The sequence below is a fragment of the Monodelphis domestica genome, chromosome 8, assembly GCF_027887165.1.
Source record: "Monodelphis domestica isolate mMonDom1 chromosome 8, mMonDom1.pri, whole genome shotgun sequence".
NCBI classification, from domain to species: domain Eukaryota; kingdom Metazoa; phylum Chordata; class Mammalia; order Didelphimorphia; family Didelphidae; genus Monodelphis; species Monodelphis domestica.
The window spans coordinates 220,361,335-220,379,710 of NC_077234.1; the positions used below are offsets into that span (position 1 = coordinate 220,361,335).

An 18,376-nucleotide genomic window follows, 5' to 3' on the forward strand; every position below is an offset into this window, starting at 1 on the left:
GAGGTAAATTGGAGAGGTTATTGTTTAAAGAAAATTAAACATCTGAGGAGAGATGCAGCAGAAAGAAAGAAGGGGACAAAAATTAGAAGGAATGGAGTAGATAGAAAAGCACAACTTGTAATTATGACATTGAATATAATGGGATGTATTCACTTATGCAAAGAAAATGGGTAGCAGAAAAGGATGAAAATCCAGGACCTGATAATGTGGCATTTACAAGAAACACATTGAAAATGAGAGACAAATACAGAGTGAAGGTGAGGGACTGGAAAATAATATACTATGCCTCAGCTGATCCAGAGAAGGTACAGGTAGCAGTTATGATCTCTGACAGAGTTGGAACTAAAGTGGATATAGTTGGGATGGATGAACAGGGTAATGTTATGCTGATAAGGTTACTGTAGGTAATGAAGCATTATCAATATTGAACCAGCATGCACCAAGTGTTATAGTGCCCAGATTTTTAAAGGAAAAACTAAATAAGACACAGATGGGAATAGATAGCAGCAGATTTTAATTTTCCCTTCTAAGAACCAAAAATAAATCAGAAAGAAGTTAAGGAGATGAATAGAACCTCATATAAGATAAATGAGATAAAAATCTGGACAACCACTACACACCTACATGAAATTTGTACTTGATCTAAGCCTGAACATATATATATATATATAATGCAAATAGTTTCAGATGGGATAACAATGGCCTAGAGAATATAAATATTCTGAAAAAGTCTTACTTTATGATTTATTTTATGGAAGTATAGGAAGAACCTACATCCCTGCAAGATTGTGACACTGAATATGGCCAAGCTGGAAAGATTTATTTTGGAAAGAATATGGTCTTGGCAATAGATTGTGTCTGCTGCCTAAGGACAAATATACTAAAATATGGTCCTTGTAACATGTTAACTGAGAACTAGATGAGCTAAAGTGATCAAATTAAATGTTGATAGGAACATAGTAAAACAGGTCTAATATTTCACTATTGGAGCATCTATGATTTTTTTTAAAGAAACTAGGTGAAATTATACATTAAGAGCTACAAAGCTGTTCATGGCCATTGACCTAAAGATTCCATTACTAGGGGTAGGCCCTAAGATCATTATAGAGAGGGTAAAAAGTTGTGTGCATATGTGTATGAAAATATTCATGGAAACTTTGTTTTTTGAAAATAACTTGAAATAACACAAATGTAACAAATGGGGGAAATGGCTTAATAGATTGTGATTTTTGAATGTAATGACTTGTGCTATGTTATTAGAAAGGATAAATATTGAAAATGTAAAGAAAATAAATAGAGACAAAAAGAGAAGTATAAAAATAATATATATCCATATCAATTATATTAAAAATAAGAGCCACAAAATCAAAAGAAAAAAGTATTCCAGTAAAACATATCCAAAGGGAACTCAAAGAAGATATTTATATTAGCATAGATATATAATTAAAATATTTTAAACAACATGGATTTTGTGGTCTCACACATAGTCTTTTTATGCATTTGTTAAATGCTTTTTGTTGTTGTTGTTGGTTAATAATGTAAAAATAGAATTTAAATGAATTAAAGTATAGCCATTTTTTAGATTGTCACCCTGGAGTTGACCCTTCATGATAAAAAATTCAATATTGTTAAGGATTCAGGCTCTAGTGACCCTGTTTTTACAAGGAAAAGATATAATCATTTTTGACTTATCATATGTAACTGTTCATATTATAGCTACTTATTTTTGTTAGGGAATCAGATAGTCTGCTCCTTTGAAGATGCCACCTTTATTCAGGAACTATATAGTCAACATGACACCAATTACCAGTAAAATGATAAATTTTGGCTCCATGTTGTGATACTTCTCATTCACAACTCTTGTTATGACCACTTTTGTTTTTCACATTCCTGACAATCCATCAGTTTTTGCTTCTACATCAGTCTATGTCCCTTTGTTCACACATGATTCTAGATGCTTTTGTAATTTCTTGGAAGATTCCAGAATGGATTTGCAGATCATTCTATAGAAAACTAAAATTATTTCTATGTAATCCTATATCTATTATATTTTATATTTCATTTCAAGGCCAATACTAAGGCCTTAGCTCTTATGACCATAAGTTATAATCTTGTGTCCATTCTAGAACAAAGGCTTTCTTAGAGGAATATGACAGTTATATAAGATTTTTGTGATTCACAACTTGTTAAGAGAAAAGAAAAAAGAGGATAAAAGTGATAAATTGGATATCACATAAGTACCTGAAGTGTAAAGTACCACAAGACCCCAACTTTAGGCCTTATTTGAGGGAAGTCAATTTTTCAATGCAAAGAGCTCCCCATAACTAAGCATTTCTTTTTAAGAAAAGCTTAATCATAACCCAGGGAAAGAGTCTGTCATTCTAAGAAATTTCATCAACACCCATCATAAATAATATTCAGTCATCAACTAATACTGTTAGGTTTCTTCCCAATTCAGCTCTAGCCAGAATAATAGAAATGCCCTAATAAATTATGTTGGCTGGTAGCAGGATGTGTTTTCAATAAGACTGTACTGTTTTAATGTAAAATTTTGTTTTTTGTCTTTATTGATATTCATGGCAAGAAAATACATTTCTTCTAGTCCTCTAAGATAGGACTTAAGGGAATGATATAAATGCTACAAAATTTAAATACTACCACAATGAGATTAATAGAATAGAAAAAGAAGGTAAACTTAAAATATATTATTTTTAATACTGTTTTTTTAAGTTTATTTTGGTTCAACTTCATAAGCATTTATTAAGCATCTTCTCTGCATGATGCACTGTGCTAAGCATCAGGAAGAAAAATACAGAAATAAAATATTCTCCATCCTCACAAGGCAGACCTTAAAGAGTAAAGGCAAATAGCAAGTCAATAATCTTCTCTGGGAATTATATTCTGTAGTTATATCAGCACTGAACCAAAGCTTGCTTTAATTTTTATCTCCCACAGAGTAGGTATGTGTGTGGGTGGTGAGAATGTTATTTAATGGGGTGTTTGGTCCTGCATTAGTTAAATCACTTTTACTTCCTCATCAAATGTGGGATGCTAGAGAAGCATAATCCTACTTTGTTTTGCTTTAGTTTATTTTCTTCCTGGAGAATGGAACAACAGCATCACTGCATTTCTTTTTCTCTATAGGCACAGTAGTTATAAATGGCAAGATCTCCCTAGATATCTCCCAAGTTCCCCTCCAAACAACTTCAAAATAACATAACAAAACAAATTATGGAGCAGCAAAATGCAAAAAAGGGCAGGGTGAAACAATTTTCCCTTCTAAGACTACTTAGAAGGACAGAAGGAAAGGCCTGAGAGTGGAGTACAGTTTGATGAAGTCAACTCTCTAACAAGAAAAAGCTAACTACACCTAACCAAATCAGCTGCAGGTTTTATAGGCAACTCAATCTGCAGCAGTGACTTCTCTCAGTCCTGGAGTGTAATGGATTTGGAAAACTGGTCAGAAGGAAATTACAGGATTCCTTTTGCTGGCACTGTGTGAAGGACTCCATTAAATTGCCCATATACAGAGGAACACTGGCACACAAGAGCATGTGGGCATGAGAGAATAGGCATCCTGGTCACAATTCCAAAGTGGAAAATAGTGCATGCAGTCATTCACAAACCAGAGCACAGATCAGAAAGAATAGAAAACAAACTGTTCCTTAGATCATACTACCTCTGAGGAATAAAAAATGTATGGACCTCATGAGCTGGCTCAGAAAATAGCTACACAAAAAACCTGAAGCATGGGTCAGTGCTTTATCTATCCAGGAGTAGAGTCCAATTTTAATATAAAGGTAAAAGTCAAGAAATGGGCTACATAAATGAAGGAATAACAAAAAATAACCTGGACACCTAAAGTTGCTATGATAACAAGGAAGATCAAAACACAAACTCATAAGAAGACAATAAAGTCAAAACTGCCACATCAAAATCCTCCAAAAGAAATGTGAAATGGTCTCAGGCCCAAAAGTAATTCTTAGAAGCACTTCAAAATGATTCTAAACATTTAATGAGAGGTACTGGAAAAATTGGGGAAATAAATGATGGTAAAGCAATTAAATCATGAAAGAAGAATCAACAACTTGGTAAAGGACACATACACCAAAAAAAAAAAAACTGAAGCATAAAATACCTTAAAAAACTGAATGGGGGGAGGAGGGTGCAGCTGGATGGCTCAGTGGATTGAGAGCCAGGCCTAGAGATGGGAGGTCCTATGTTCAAATATGGCCTCAGACACTTCCCAGCTGTGTGACCCTGCGCAAGTCACTTAACACCCATTGCTTGGCCCTTATCACTCTTTCTACCTTGGAACCAATACATAGTGTTGATTCCAAGATGGAAGGTAAGGGTTTAAAAAAAAACACAGTAAAATTATGTATCAATAATGTGATATAAAAAAATGTGGTCATGCACAGTGGAGAGGGGGAAGGGAGCAGCTGTGCCCTAGTCCCTCTGCTTTTTTAGTTTTGAACTCAAGGGGAGTGGGCTACCTTTCCAAAGAGAGTACTCTGTGTGCCATCTTTGGGACTCATGCCTTAGGTTCATCATCACTGACCTAAAATATAAATTGAGAAGAGATAAATAGGAAATTTGACTTTCAAATGCAAGGACTAATAGAAGCATTAAAATGTAAACAAGAAAGAAATAGTGAGACATTCAATAATGTAATAACTAAATTATTCTCTGGTTCTCAATTTTGATAGAGTTCATAAATTTTTACTTTTTTACAAGTAGATACAAGGGTCCATTAGAAAGCTACACACCTTAGGATTCCAAAAAAGGGGAAAAAAATTGTATCCACCAGGAGCTGCCAATTATTTCTTTGCTACATTTACTTGCTAAATTCAAGCCCAGTATCCCCTAGTCTCTAAATGATATTGTGGGAGAGTGTGCAACAGATGTTTGTGGAAAATGTTTTGTAGCAAAAATCCTAAATTTGAAGCCACTCTCCTCATCAACTGTGTGGCCATGTAAAGGTGAGAATATGCCTCCTGGTTTAACAAAAGGGAATACTGAGGTATTTTGATTCTTTTCTTCTTTCTCAGTAAATATCCTTTTGTAAAAGGAAATTGACAGGTAATTGATTAATTGATAGTAAGGAGGAGCTAAATGGCTAAATTATATTCATGAGCATATGACTGGGCCTGATAAGGGAAAGCATTTAAAAAAAAAAGCTCTCAGAGTTATTTTTTAATACTTTAGCGAAATGAAGGATCCATCATCCAAATCATAGCCAGGCAAAGAAGTTGTAATTTACTATGAAAGTCTCATCTGGGTAAATATTAGGACATTTACCCTTGTGGGAACTCACTGAAGATACTATTCACCCACAGCTGTATTTATACTTTTTATTTATTTGTGATATGAGTTCACATTAATACTTTGAGATATAATGGACTTCTGGTAACTAGATAAAGTTTGTCAGCTGACCAAAAAAAAAAAAGGTTGAAATAATGAAACCTAAAAGCTTAATAATTTCATGGTGGAAGTTTATACTTTACATAGCTAACATAATATTCATTGTTTTCTTCCCTCTCAATTCTCTCTACTTTTTATCCAATAAAAGAAAGAACTTATTTATTTTAAAGTTTCAACCATCTTTCTTTTTAACCAAGTTCATAAAGTCACCCTGGACCTTGGATTCACATTATTTATTCATATTTATTCATGTTAACTCTTGGCAGTTCCATTTCCACAACCCCTATAGTGTATTTCTCCTTATTTCCATTCACATAGCTATCATCCTGTTTAAGGCCCTCATAACTTCCATACTATTTCAACAGCTTCCTAATTTTTGTCTCTATAAACTTCCTCCCTCATACAAATTATCTTCTCCTTTAATTCACCTTTTGCCCTCAAGTTGTTGAATAAAAATCCCTAATGTATAGTTTTAGAACTTTGTGATAGTTTTCTTTTTAGAAATTACAAATGTCTCATTTTCTACTTGATTGTGAAATACAAAGTCTTTTTGTCATTTAAAGTCTACATTCTAGTATCAATCCACCTTTTCAAGATTATTACACATTATGTTTTTTCATACAGTTCTTTACTGACAGATTTTCTAGGTTAGTTTTTCCATGTTAGGTCTTTCAATGATCACCTGTCTCTGAGCCTTTCCTTGGGCTGTCCCCCTGTGGGGTAAACTCTTTTCACTTCTGGCTCAGAGAATCCTTTGCTTTTGTCAAGGCTCAGCTGTGGTACTATTTCTTACTTGAAAACATCTCATTCTCACTTTGGTGATAAGTTAATTTGGCTTACACAATAAGAGTTAGTATGATAATTGTAACTTTGTAAGGTAATTATTGAGTACATTCCCAGGAATGCTATTAAAAATTAATAAACACCTACCAATTCAAGTATTTTCATATCAGCTTTTTATTTATTTAAAAATCAAACAAAGAGGGAAGGCAAATATCACAAAATAAGAGAAAGGGAGAACAAATTGTGATATGTTAAGGTAATGTAATATTCCAATGTCACTAAGTTAAACAACTATGATAGACCCAAGTTCTAGAACATAAGATCTTTTATGCTAGATTAAGTTTATGGTTTAGTTATTGTTTGTTCTGTAAAAAGACTAAAGGAAGACAAAAAATTATGATGGTGAATTATCTATTATAGAAAGAGCAAGAGAAGGGTTGTGCCAAATTTTATTCATTTGATTTTTAGTGGAATAAAAAAGTCACATATATTCATAAGAAATTCCCCAACAAAGTAGTTTATCTCTTGAAAATGTTAAAAAAGAAAAAAGAAAAAAATTAGAGATCTGTCTCTGATAAAAAAATTTCCATTAACAAGTGTCAAAATGAAAACCAGCAGACAGTTCAAATATCCTCAAATCTTCATCCATTCTTTGACTGCTGTTAGCTGTCTTCACCTTGATATCTTACTGCCAAGTAAAAATGAATTTATAAAAGATAAAATTCTGTATCATTATACACAAATGCTCCCCTATGGACAAATGTTCAATTCCCACTGAAATTTATCTTGCCTATTCTTTCAGCAAAGAATCTATGGATGACCTTTGTCCCTCTTTTTTATTTCTATAGTCAAAAAATTCATGACAAAATGTAATCATTTGCATTCTTTCATCTTCAATGAACTATTTAGTATTATTTTAGAGGATACAACATTGTTTACATGTAATTGATTTGCTGATGGAAACAATTATTTTTTTGTTTATTAAAGCAGGTTTCCAAAAGGATTACTTGTTGACATCTCTTTATTAAAACAAGGTCTCTGTTGCCTATAACTGCCACATACAACTACCTTTTTATTCAATCATTATTCTCTTTCATTTCATATGATATTTTCAAGCACAAAGGTGGGCATGTATACACACACACACACACACACACACACACTCGCACACTCTTTTTCAGGTTAAGAGCACTTTCATGATTGATGTTGCATTTTATTTTCTCTACTATAGAATTGGAAACATTCAACTATTGCCCACATTCTCACAGGTTGGGCTTTTTGGAAGTGTTTGGCCAACATTCTTTTCTTCTGCTTAACTTGTCAGAAAAGGTGGTATCGGGAACTGTTGAAGGAACATTTAATTCTTTCTTTCCTTCAATGAACTCAATTTGATTTTCTTTTTTATCTTTTGATGTCTCTCATTATCTGAGTACCAACCTGACTTTTCCTAGAAGATTTAGTTGGATGAAAGAGAATGAGGAGAAAATAGTATGCTTTCCTCAATAGTTTCTCTTTGTGGGATATCCTAAAAGTTCTTGATAAGTAACCAATTAAAAGTACAGTGATCTCTCTCACCTACATTCCAGATATCCCAGCGATAGGTGAAAATCCATGAGGTAGTGGTATTAGATTTATTTTATTATGCTTTGATGGTAAGCATCTTCCTCTGGTACTTGGGTTCACTGCCAGAAACCTTAGAAGGCATAGAACATTTGGGTGCCAGAATTCTTGAAATAAATTCAACCTTTTATAAAAACTTCACAAAAATATACCTCCACAGAGCAATACTACATACAGCCATCAGACATCAATGTGAAGTAGACAAGGAGAGATCCTGAATGTATGAGTACAGTGTGGGAGAGCAAAGAGACCAATGCTACAGCACTGAGTCAATCATGCCGGGGATACAGAACACAGCACTGTGTTTGGTCACCTTTCATTACATCAGCCAATAGTGTGTGTGTACCATCTCAGGTTGGTAAACTTGCATAGTGGTGTACTGCATTTCCATTGTACAACATTCATCCACAAAATCTCCTGATGTAGCAAAAACTCCATGAAACAGAATTAGATATATATTTTTTAAACCCATGATACAATGAAGCCATGATAAGTGAACCATGATATATTGAGAGACAACTGTACCTTCTGAGCAAACAGGAAGCTCTAAAAGAATGTTTGTACCTTCTCTTAAGGGGTATGTGTGTGTGAGTGTGTGTGTGTGTGTGTGTGTGTGTGTGCATGTGTGGTGTATTCCATCTGTCACCTGCTATCTCTATGACCTTTCCTTCCAACTCTCTTTTCTCCTTTCTCTTATTTTGCCTTATGTATTCTAAATGAGTATATCCTTGAAAGTAAATAAAGGAGATAACTTGGCTCATGTAGCCATAAAACCTGTACGATTTTTTTGTGGTATGCTTAAGTACTTCTTGCAGTATTCCTCATATGCCTAAGTAAAAACAAAACAGAACAGAACTCATGGCTTTGATTCCAGTTCACATTCTGATGATCTTTTTGGAATATAGAAAAAAAGGAGAAATTCTATTATGAATATGACAAGATTCTGAAAAATATGTCAACATATACCTTTCATCCTAGGAGAAACAACTGTTCCATTTAACCTAAAATAGAATTTTTTTTGTTTTCCCTTTGTGTGAATTAAATAAAATCAGTAGACCCTATTCCAGTCTACTCGCCTCATTAAGCAGGACTCCATTGAGTCATGTGACTGAATTGTAATGTGATAATTCAGGTCCTGACAAGAGGAAGTCCCTGTGGGGGGACATGTCTGAAAATTAGTTTGGGTACTAAAATAAAACCTGTCCAATTAGAGACTATGAGGAAAAGGAGGAGGAAGAGAAGCGGGAGGAAAAGGAGGGAAAAGACTAGCATTATAAATCAAGAAGGAGAAGGGCCAATCTCTCTTTAATCTCCAAGGAAGGGAGCTAAACCTCTCTCCTAGGCCTAATCCCACAGAGTTTATTTTAACTGGCAGTCTGATCTTGGCCTGCAGCAGCTTTTCCGGAAGACCTTGTGGCTTGGGGCTCTCTTTGGCCAGAGACTCATTCTCTGTCCTCTTGGGAGCATTTACTGCCCACAGCTGGCTGGGTAATCTGCAGTAAGCAGCCCTTGCTGCAAACCTGAGCTGTGGTCAGGAACTGGAGACAAGGAAGCATGGTGCAGCTTGAAGACTTTTTTTTATTTAGGATGACCAAGTGATTTTTCTTTCTCTCTCTCTGCAAGTGTGCCTAATAAATAATTATAAATTATAAACAGTCTCCAAGAGATTTTTAGTCATAACACCTAAATGGTATTGAAACCATCCATGAGCCTTAATTGAACCAGGAAAATTAATGTTTGAACTGTTGATGTAGCTACATGATGACCAAACTAAAAAGCCCAGAACAAAGAGTGACTAACATTCTAGCTAATATGAACTCAACTGAATCAATGTTGTATCATGATGAATACCCTTGTTTCCTATGGCTATGTAAAACCCTTTTTAAAAATCTTTTTTGTTTCAGTTGCTTCAATGATGATCTTAAACTAGGAAGTCAGATTGAACGATGAAGGAAGCCTGACTTACAATGTTAACCCTTCATTGGCAGGGTTTAATCAATTGATCAACATTCATTAAGTGACTATTTTATGTCAGGAACTGTGCTGTGCTGGGCATACAAAAAGCTCATAAATATCTATTCACCATGTAAACTGCAGTTCTGAAACAAGATATAGATTATGTGCCAATAAATTTACCCAAATAAATTCAAACAACCATAGTAACAGATGTTTAAGGGAACAGAAAGGATCTTCAGGATCAAGAGTTCCTTCTCAAATACTAACTTTCACCTTCCAGAACTCACATAGTGTCTTTTTCTAGATATCATTGACCTTTGCTTGTCTTTACTCTGTATATGCCAATGAAGCTAACATTCATTATTAAAATGGATAGCAAATGATTTCTACAGGTATCAACCTAAAAAGCAAAAATCAATGGATAAGAAAATAAGTCTAAGAGATCCAACTAAAACTGCAGCCCAGAGGAATTCATAGATGAAACTGATAGGAGGATAGGCAGAAAACTGAGAAGCTACATTTCATTTTCTAGAATGAACTGTTTTTTTTATTATCAATGCCAAAGAAGCTCCCATATTGAGAAACATTGCCATACTTGATTATACTATAGTTGTTTTTATTACTATTAGAAAGATATTCTTAGGAGGAATGGTAGAACCAGAGCATGTACATGTTGAGAAAATTTGTGCTGGAGATAACACAATCATGAAAATATTAAGTAATCATTTTATAACATATTTCAGAGAGGGATATAGGACAAAAGGATTAAAAATCATGGAAATAATTATTACATGAGAATGGTGAAAGAGAAACCGTTATTAAAAATCAATTTCCTACACTCTTTATAGAATATTTATGATAATTATCTGTATTTTGTTGAGCATATACTTGAAAAAATATCTGATGGGAATGAGTATGTTTTTGAAAAAGTTTTTATATGACACATCATATCTTTATAGTTGAAAAGCAAAAAAAATTTAGTATCCAACTGTGCTTGCCTATTGATTATTTAAAAATATATTTATGTTGTGTACATCTACTTACTCTCTTATCATAATCTTCTAAACACTCTGTAATATGGCTTCCAACATCACTATTTCAACATTAAATTGCTCTTGAAAAAATGTTGTTCCTTAATTACCAAATTGAATAAACTTTTAAAAATCCTCATTATTAGTGACCTTTCTGTGACATTTTAAACGTGAATATCTTCTTAATATGTCCTAGAAATTTCTGACATTTCATGACAGCTTTAAAAATTTTTGTTTCTTGCCTCTATGCCTTTTCCTCAGTTTCCTTTGCTGTATCTTTATTCATACCACAATTACTAACTCTGAGTGTTCCCTTTGCAGTTAGTTAACACTTAGATTTTAGATTTAATGTAATAATAACAAAAATCCAAAAAGAAAACGTTACCAACTTAGTCAAGGTAAAAGCAACATTCACTTGAAGAAATAAAAGATTTAGGGGTAAATAAGAACAAATGAAGGAGAAATCATTTTTCCAAGTATCAAACTTTATTAAAACCAATAATCATCAAAATTATTTTATATTGATTAAAAATAGAAAAAAAATTCCCATGAAACAAACTAACCAAATCAAAGTAATAAGCATTTACTAAGTGTTTTCTATATCCTAGGTACTGAGCTAAATAGGGAGGGGGGAGGTAAAAAACAAACAAACAAACAAACAAACCAAAACCCAACCTCTGCTCCCAAAGAACCCACATTCAAAACCAAGACATAATATAAAAACTATTATGTACCTAAGCAACAGGGTAGATTAGAGGCAAGGCATTAGCACTGAAGAAAGAGGAGAGGAGGGAAGTCCCCTTAGAGAAGGAAGGTCTTGAGCTTTGTTTAGAATAAAGTTAAGAGGCAGAAAGAGGGAAGGCATTACACACAAGGGCATGAACAATCAAAAAGCCAAGAGTTAAGAAATGGGTTGTCATGAGTGAACAACCTGAAGGAAACTATAGTCAGTGGATCATAGGATAAATACATGAGAGAAATGTGTAAGAAAGGTAGGAATGGGGTGGGTTATGAAGAGCTTGAAAAGACAAATTCAAGACATTGTATTTGACATGAGAAGTAATAAGGAGACATGGAAGTTTAAGTAAAGGGTGACATGGTTATACTTTCTGTTATTGGTCAGTTTTTCAGTCATGACTGACTCTTTGTGACCCCATTTGGGGTTTCCTTGGCAAAGACACTAGAATGCTTTGTCATTTCCTTCTCCAGATCATTTTAAAGATGAGGAAATGGAGGCAGAGTTCAGTGATTTCTCCAGCATCAGATACCTAGTAAATGTCTATTGTCAGATTTAAACTCATGTCTTCTTGATTCTAGGCTGAGCACTTTATCCACTAAACTATATAGTTGCCCCCACTTAGACCTGTAGTGGTAGTCTCTCGGTGATCGAGAATGACTATTGTCTTTGTGCAGTTTCATCTACAGTGTACCCTCATGTGGCTTTGGAGTCCAAAGGCTGAGGTGCAAATTTTGTGGCACATGGGGCATGGGACTCCAGTTGTTACGGGAGACCTGTACCTTAGATATATTGCTTTGGTGTATGAGTGGAGAAGTGAGAGAAGTGGGAAGAGATTTGAATTAGGAAATGAAAAAAAAAATGGAACAGATAAGGAAGAAACAGAAAAAAAAAACTGAACTCCTTAAACTACTGTTGGATAAATCATAATATATAAATTACCTAGACAAGATAACTCCTATTTGATAAGAATTGCTAGAAAAACTAGAAAACAGTTTATAATTATTTAGGTTTAGATCAACAACTTCTATGATATATGACAATCAACTCAAAATAGATCATTGACCTGAATAGTAAAGATAATATTTTATAACCATTACAAGAAAACCAAATCAGGTGCTTTTCATTGTTATGATAAAGTGTGGAATCCTTAACAAAATAATGGATAGAGCTAATTAAAAAAAATAAAATAAATGCTGTGGATTGCAAAAAGTTTTGGGAAAAAATTGCATGGAAAAAATGAGTACAAATAATTAGTCAATGGAGGGGGAACCTTGTATTAGATATTTCTAATAAGGGTTTAATAAATAAAAATATATGAAAAAAAAACCAAAAGTATCTTTTTTTACCAGTCAAACTGGTAAAAATGATGATGGGGTGGGGGGAGATAGCAATAATGAAATAGTCACTATAAGGAGGGATTACAAGGAAATGCAAATGCTTATTCACAGTTAGAAAAACTGGAAATTGGTTCATTGCAATACATAGAGAAAATAATTTGTAGTTTCTTTTTAAGTAACAAAAAGAAATGCTCATGGCCTAGGACCTCAATAGACCATTGCCAAAAATATATGCTAACAGTCAATAAGAAAAAGAAACATCCCAATACACCAAAATATTTTTGCAACATTTTTTATAGCAGCAAAAACTTGGAAAGAAAGATGTTCATTAGTTGTGGATTGAATAAACAATTTCAATCCACGAAAGTAATAGAATATGATTGTGTTGTAAGTTGATAGAGAGAAACATTGGAAGACATATGAACCTATTTAAAGTATACAGAAATAGTAAAACAATCTATGCACTATTTATACTATAATGCAATTCCTGAAAAGAACAACAGCAACAAAATAATAGAAAGAACTTTAAAATAAGAATTATTAGGCTTAGATCAGAAAACAAATGAAAAATTATATTCATCCAATTCTTTGCAAAGGTAGGAGACTATGGAAATAGAACAATATGCCATTTTTTCTTAATATGTTAGTTCATTTTACTTAATTATTTTCCCTCTCCTTTAAATTCTTCATTGGAAGAAAGGAGAAGTGACTTTTGACAAAATACAAAATTCATTCATATTAAAACCACTAGAGAACAATAAAAAAGCAATATTCCTCAAAATGATAAATAGTATCTATCTAAAATCATCATCAAGAAGACTTCTGGGTTAAGATGGCTGCCATGTAGAAGCAGGACTCTTCCTCTCCTTACCACCAACCAATATAGACTACCTCAAAAGGACAAAAAAATAAAAAAGTTCAGATGAATGAAGGGACCCCACACTAGGGCACAACATTAAAGGTATGTGGAATTTGGGCATTTCCATGATCTAAGGGGGTGAAATAACTCTATGAAAATGTGAGCTGATCAACCCTCCCCAACCTATGTACAGTGCCAGAGTCAGAGCCAGCAGGCCAGAATCAGAGCAAGGCAGAATCGGAGCTAGCGAGGAGTAATCTCTAGCTCCTTGGGAGCAGACTAAGACCACCAGGGAATTGCCCATGAGCTAGACTTGGGACTCAAGGAGTCTGAAGAGTGTGAAACTTTGGTGCAGAGATAGAGCAGAGAAATGTAGCCCACAGTAGAAGCTGCAGAGATTCAAAAAGTAGCCTCAGGTAAATACCATGCTCCTTAGCTTCATACATAGAGAGCCTGTCCTCCTCACTCAGACTTCTAGCTGGGAAGGGAAGGAAAAATCAGCCCAGTAATGACCAGAAATGCCCAGGAAATATAATCTTCAACCAACAAAAAGAACAAGAGAAAGGCATTGACCCTGAATAATTTTTATGGAGAAATAATTGAGACTACAGAGGAGACTGCAGAGGAAGACAAACAAGTAAACACATCCAGACTTTCCCCCCAAAATGGAAATTGGTCACAAGCTCTCCAAGAAATCAAGCTGGAACTTGAGACCCAAGTTAAGAAGATAGGAGAGACTTGGAAAGAAAAGTGGAAAATAGTTAAAAAAGAAAAATAGCAGTTTAAATGACAGAATCTCAACCTTGGAAAGACATTCAGAAATCAAATGAAATGATAAGCAAATTGAAGACTAGAAATGACCTGCTAGAAGCCATGAAAAGTAGAATAGACCAAACAGAAAAGGAAAAGCAAAAGATCATAGAAGGAAACCAGTCTTTAAAGACTAGAATTAGGCAAGTTGGAGCTAATGATTTCATAAGACAGCAAGAATTAATAAAACCATCAGCAAAAAAATGCCATAGCTGGTCTTTGTGTGATTGTAAAGAACTAGAAAAGGAAAGGATGTACATCAATTCAGGAATGACTAAAGAAGTTAAGATATGCTTATAATACAGTACTATTGTGCCATAAGAAATTAGAAATAAGATGATCATAAAAATACATGCAAAGACTTATATGAAGGAACACAAAGAGAGCAAGAACATTATACACAGTGACAGTAGTTTATGATGACTACTTGTGAATGACTTTACTATTATCAATAAGGCTAGAATCCAGAATAAATCAAGGAGGCTCATGACCAAAAAAAAATCTACCATCATAGAAAGATCAGAGTCCAAATGCAAATCTAAGTATTTTTTTTCCTGTGTGTGTTTATTTTTTAATTATTTTTTTCTGTTTTCAGTAACATGAAGACATATTTTAGATTTATGCCCTCTGTTTCTTCCCCCTTCCGTAAGGCAATAAATATTTTATTTAAAATATACCACTACACATATACAGTAATAATCTGAAAAAGGAGATAAAGTGGAAAACAGCATGCTTTGATCTGGGCTCAGACTACAACAGTCCCTCCTTTTCCTTTGGATAGCATTTTTATCATGAATCCCTTTTGGTCAATATGGAGACTTATTTTGCTGATAATGGTTTATCCTTCACACTTGATCATTATATAATAATTTTGTTACTCTATGCATTGTTCCCCTGGTTCTTCCCACTTCACTTTGCATCAGTTCATATAAGTCTTTCCAGGTTTTTGTGAACTCATCCTGTTCAGTGGTAAATGATAAAATGGTATTCCATTACAAACATATACCACAGCATATTAATCTATTCCCATTGTGATCGACAACCCCTCAGTTTCTAATTCTTTGCCACTAAAAGTAAAACTGCTAAAAATATTTTGATACATATAGGTCTTTTCCTTTCATCTCTGATCTCTTTGGAATATAGACCCAGTAGTGATATTACTAGTTCAAAGGATATGCATAATTTTGTTGCCTTTTGAGCCTGGTCCCATATTGCTATCCAAAATAGGTGTATCAGTTCACAGTTTCACCAACAGTGTATTAGTGTCCCAATTTTCCTATGTCCCCTCCAACACTAATCATTTTCCTTTTTGCTAATGTTGGCAATTTGATAGTTGTGAGATGGTATCTCAGAGTTGTTTTAATTTGCACTTTTCTAATCTATGCTGATTTGGAGCATTTTTTTTCATAAGTCTAAAATTATGTCATTCTTTATTTCTTCCATAATTTTTCTGGCAATCAATATGAATCTTCTTAAATAATATCACAAATGGAAATATGTATTATATAATAATATAAGTACAATTTATATTACATTATCTGACCTCTTGGGGAAGGATAGGGGTAAGATAGAGAACAAGGGAGACGGACAGCATGAATTTCAAAATATCAGAAAATAGATATTAATAAATTGTATTGACACATAATCTAGGGGAAAATGTAATAAAAAAGAAAATTAGATGGGAGATTAATTGACAAATGTAGGTGATCTAAAATTAAAACATGAATAACATCTTATTTTAATCAAGATAGAACAAAAAGTGCATATGTGTATATATATGCATATATAAATATATATATATACATATATATATATATATATAACAATGACTAATTTATCTCTGCCCCTATCACAGTGTCCTAGATTTAGCAGGAAATTTATAAATATTTACCATATTAAAAAAAAAAAACTAGATCACAATTGAGCTGTGCTCTCACAATGGAACCTCCTACAATAGCTATGACAAGTTCACAGTATACTATGGGTCTAATTCCACTGAAATTGTTAAAATTGTTAAAAATAATTAAACAATTAGAGTTGTTAAAAACAACTCACATGTCCATCTTTGTTTTAATAAGAAACAAATATTTTCTTTACATCCCATCCCAGTTAGTTTATTAAGGACTATTTGCCAAATGATTACTATGTGCCAGGCAAAATGCTAGCCCACTCCCTACATCTAATTTATGAAGAAAAGAAAAAGAAAACATATGCACAGTCAAGCAAAACAAATTCCCTCTTTTGTATAAAAATATATATGACATTCTCTAATATGTCTATAATTTTTCTATCAGCAAATGGGTAGCATGTCATCTTTGGTTCTCTGGGACTAAATTTATCATTGTATTGATTAGCGTTATCAGGTCTTCCAATGTTAGCTTTTTTTTTCTTGGTGAGGGACTTATTTTGTGAATTTTTCTACTTCTATAAACTTCAAAATTAATCAAATTATAGAGGATTGTTCATTTAAAATGTAGCTCATTTTGTGATGTTTTCATGGCACAAAAATATTCCATTATATTAAGGTATCATTATGAGGGTACATCAATAGATTATAATGCACAAAGACAATAGTCATTCTAGGTCACCAAGAGACTACCACTAACTTATTTAGCTAGTCCCCAGGAGATAGGCAGCCCTGTAGTTTCTTTATTTTCACTACATAAAAGAAAATACCACATATATAGAGATAGCAGTGAAAACTGTTCCCCCCACCTATAGCATAGGGGAGGAGGTATGATTATGTGGCTCCAAAGAGAATTTAAAAAGATATCTCTAGATCTTTTCCTCTAATTCTTTCCCAAGAGGTAATGTATTTCCTGCTTGGTGGGGAATCAGAAATTGACTATTCTGTTCTCAGAGAAAGAGGAGTACCAGGTTAGAATTTTATATCTTCTCCCATAAATATCATTAGCCTAGGGCAGTGATGGTAAGCCTATGGCACAAGTGCCAAAGATGGCACACAGAGACCTCTCTGTGAGCATGTATGCCATTAGCCACTAGAATTTTGTTACTAGAAAGGCAGAGGGACTCAGGTGGAGCTACTCCCTTCCCCTTCTCCAGGGAGCCTCCCCACCCCTCCCAATGGAAGTGCTTACTGCCTCACCTATCTGGAGTAAGATGTGGAGGGGTGTGTGGCACTCTATAAGGCGGGGTATGGAATGCAAGGGGTGGTGGGGCATGGCATGTGGTCTCTAAAAGATTTGCCATTACTAGTCTAGGGACTGTGGTTTTCAAGTTAAAAATAACTTCTGAGTTCTATCTCTTAATAGGGAGAAATGAGCACCCCAAGCTTTATGTGAAAATCTTGACTTCTTTCCAAACTAAATCCTCATCATGCACATATATTAAGTAGACAAGATATTCATTTATCCAAGTCAAAAGCAAAAAAAAAATGAATCCAGAGAAAGTATACATAGGAGAATATATCAGATAAAACAGAGTGAGGAAGGTCTTTCCCTGGAGAGAGAGGGGAAGAGGGATCTCTCCCAAGGGAAAGTTCCCTAAAGTCTCTATCTTGGTATAGGAACATGGTTGAGACTGACAGCTCCTCTCATATCAGCTTCTTCCCAGAGTATTTTCCTACAGCAAAATGACATGGAGTTGGCAATCTTCTCTCTTTATTCTGGAAGTTAGAAACACCCAAAACAACTGCAAAACCTGAAGAGACTTGAAGAGGCTCCAAAGAGGCTGATGAGACACAAAAAGCCCAGTACTCTCTCTTACTTTTGCCAACTCCACCCTTACTCTCAGGCAGGGATGGGGCATTGATACCCATCAATGAAGACAATACCAATTGCCCATTTTGGAACATGGG

The 18,376-nt window shown here is 34.1% G+C and overlaps 1 long non-coding RNA gene across 1 annotated transcript in view; it reads left to right on the plus strand.

Annotated features, from left to right (window-relative positions):
* Positions 1–11,998, plus strand: part of LOC130455820 (uncharacterized) — a 109,566-nt gene extending 97,568 nt beyond the window's left edge. Inside the window, exon 4 of the long non-coding RNA XR_008913979.1 lies at positions 3,145–11,998. This is a non-coding gene — a long non-coding RNA (uncharacterized LOC130455820). The remainder of the gene's footprint in view (positions 1–3,144) is intronic.
* Positions 11,999–18,376: the final 6,378 nt, after the last annotated feature.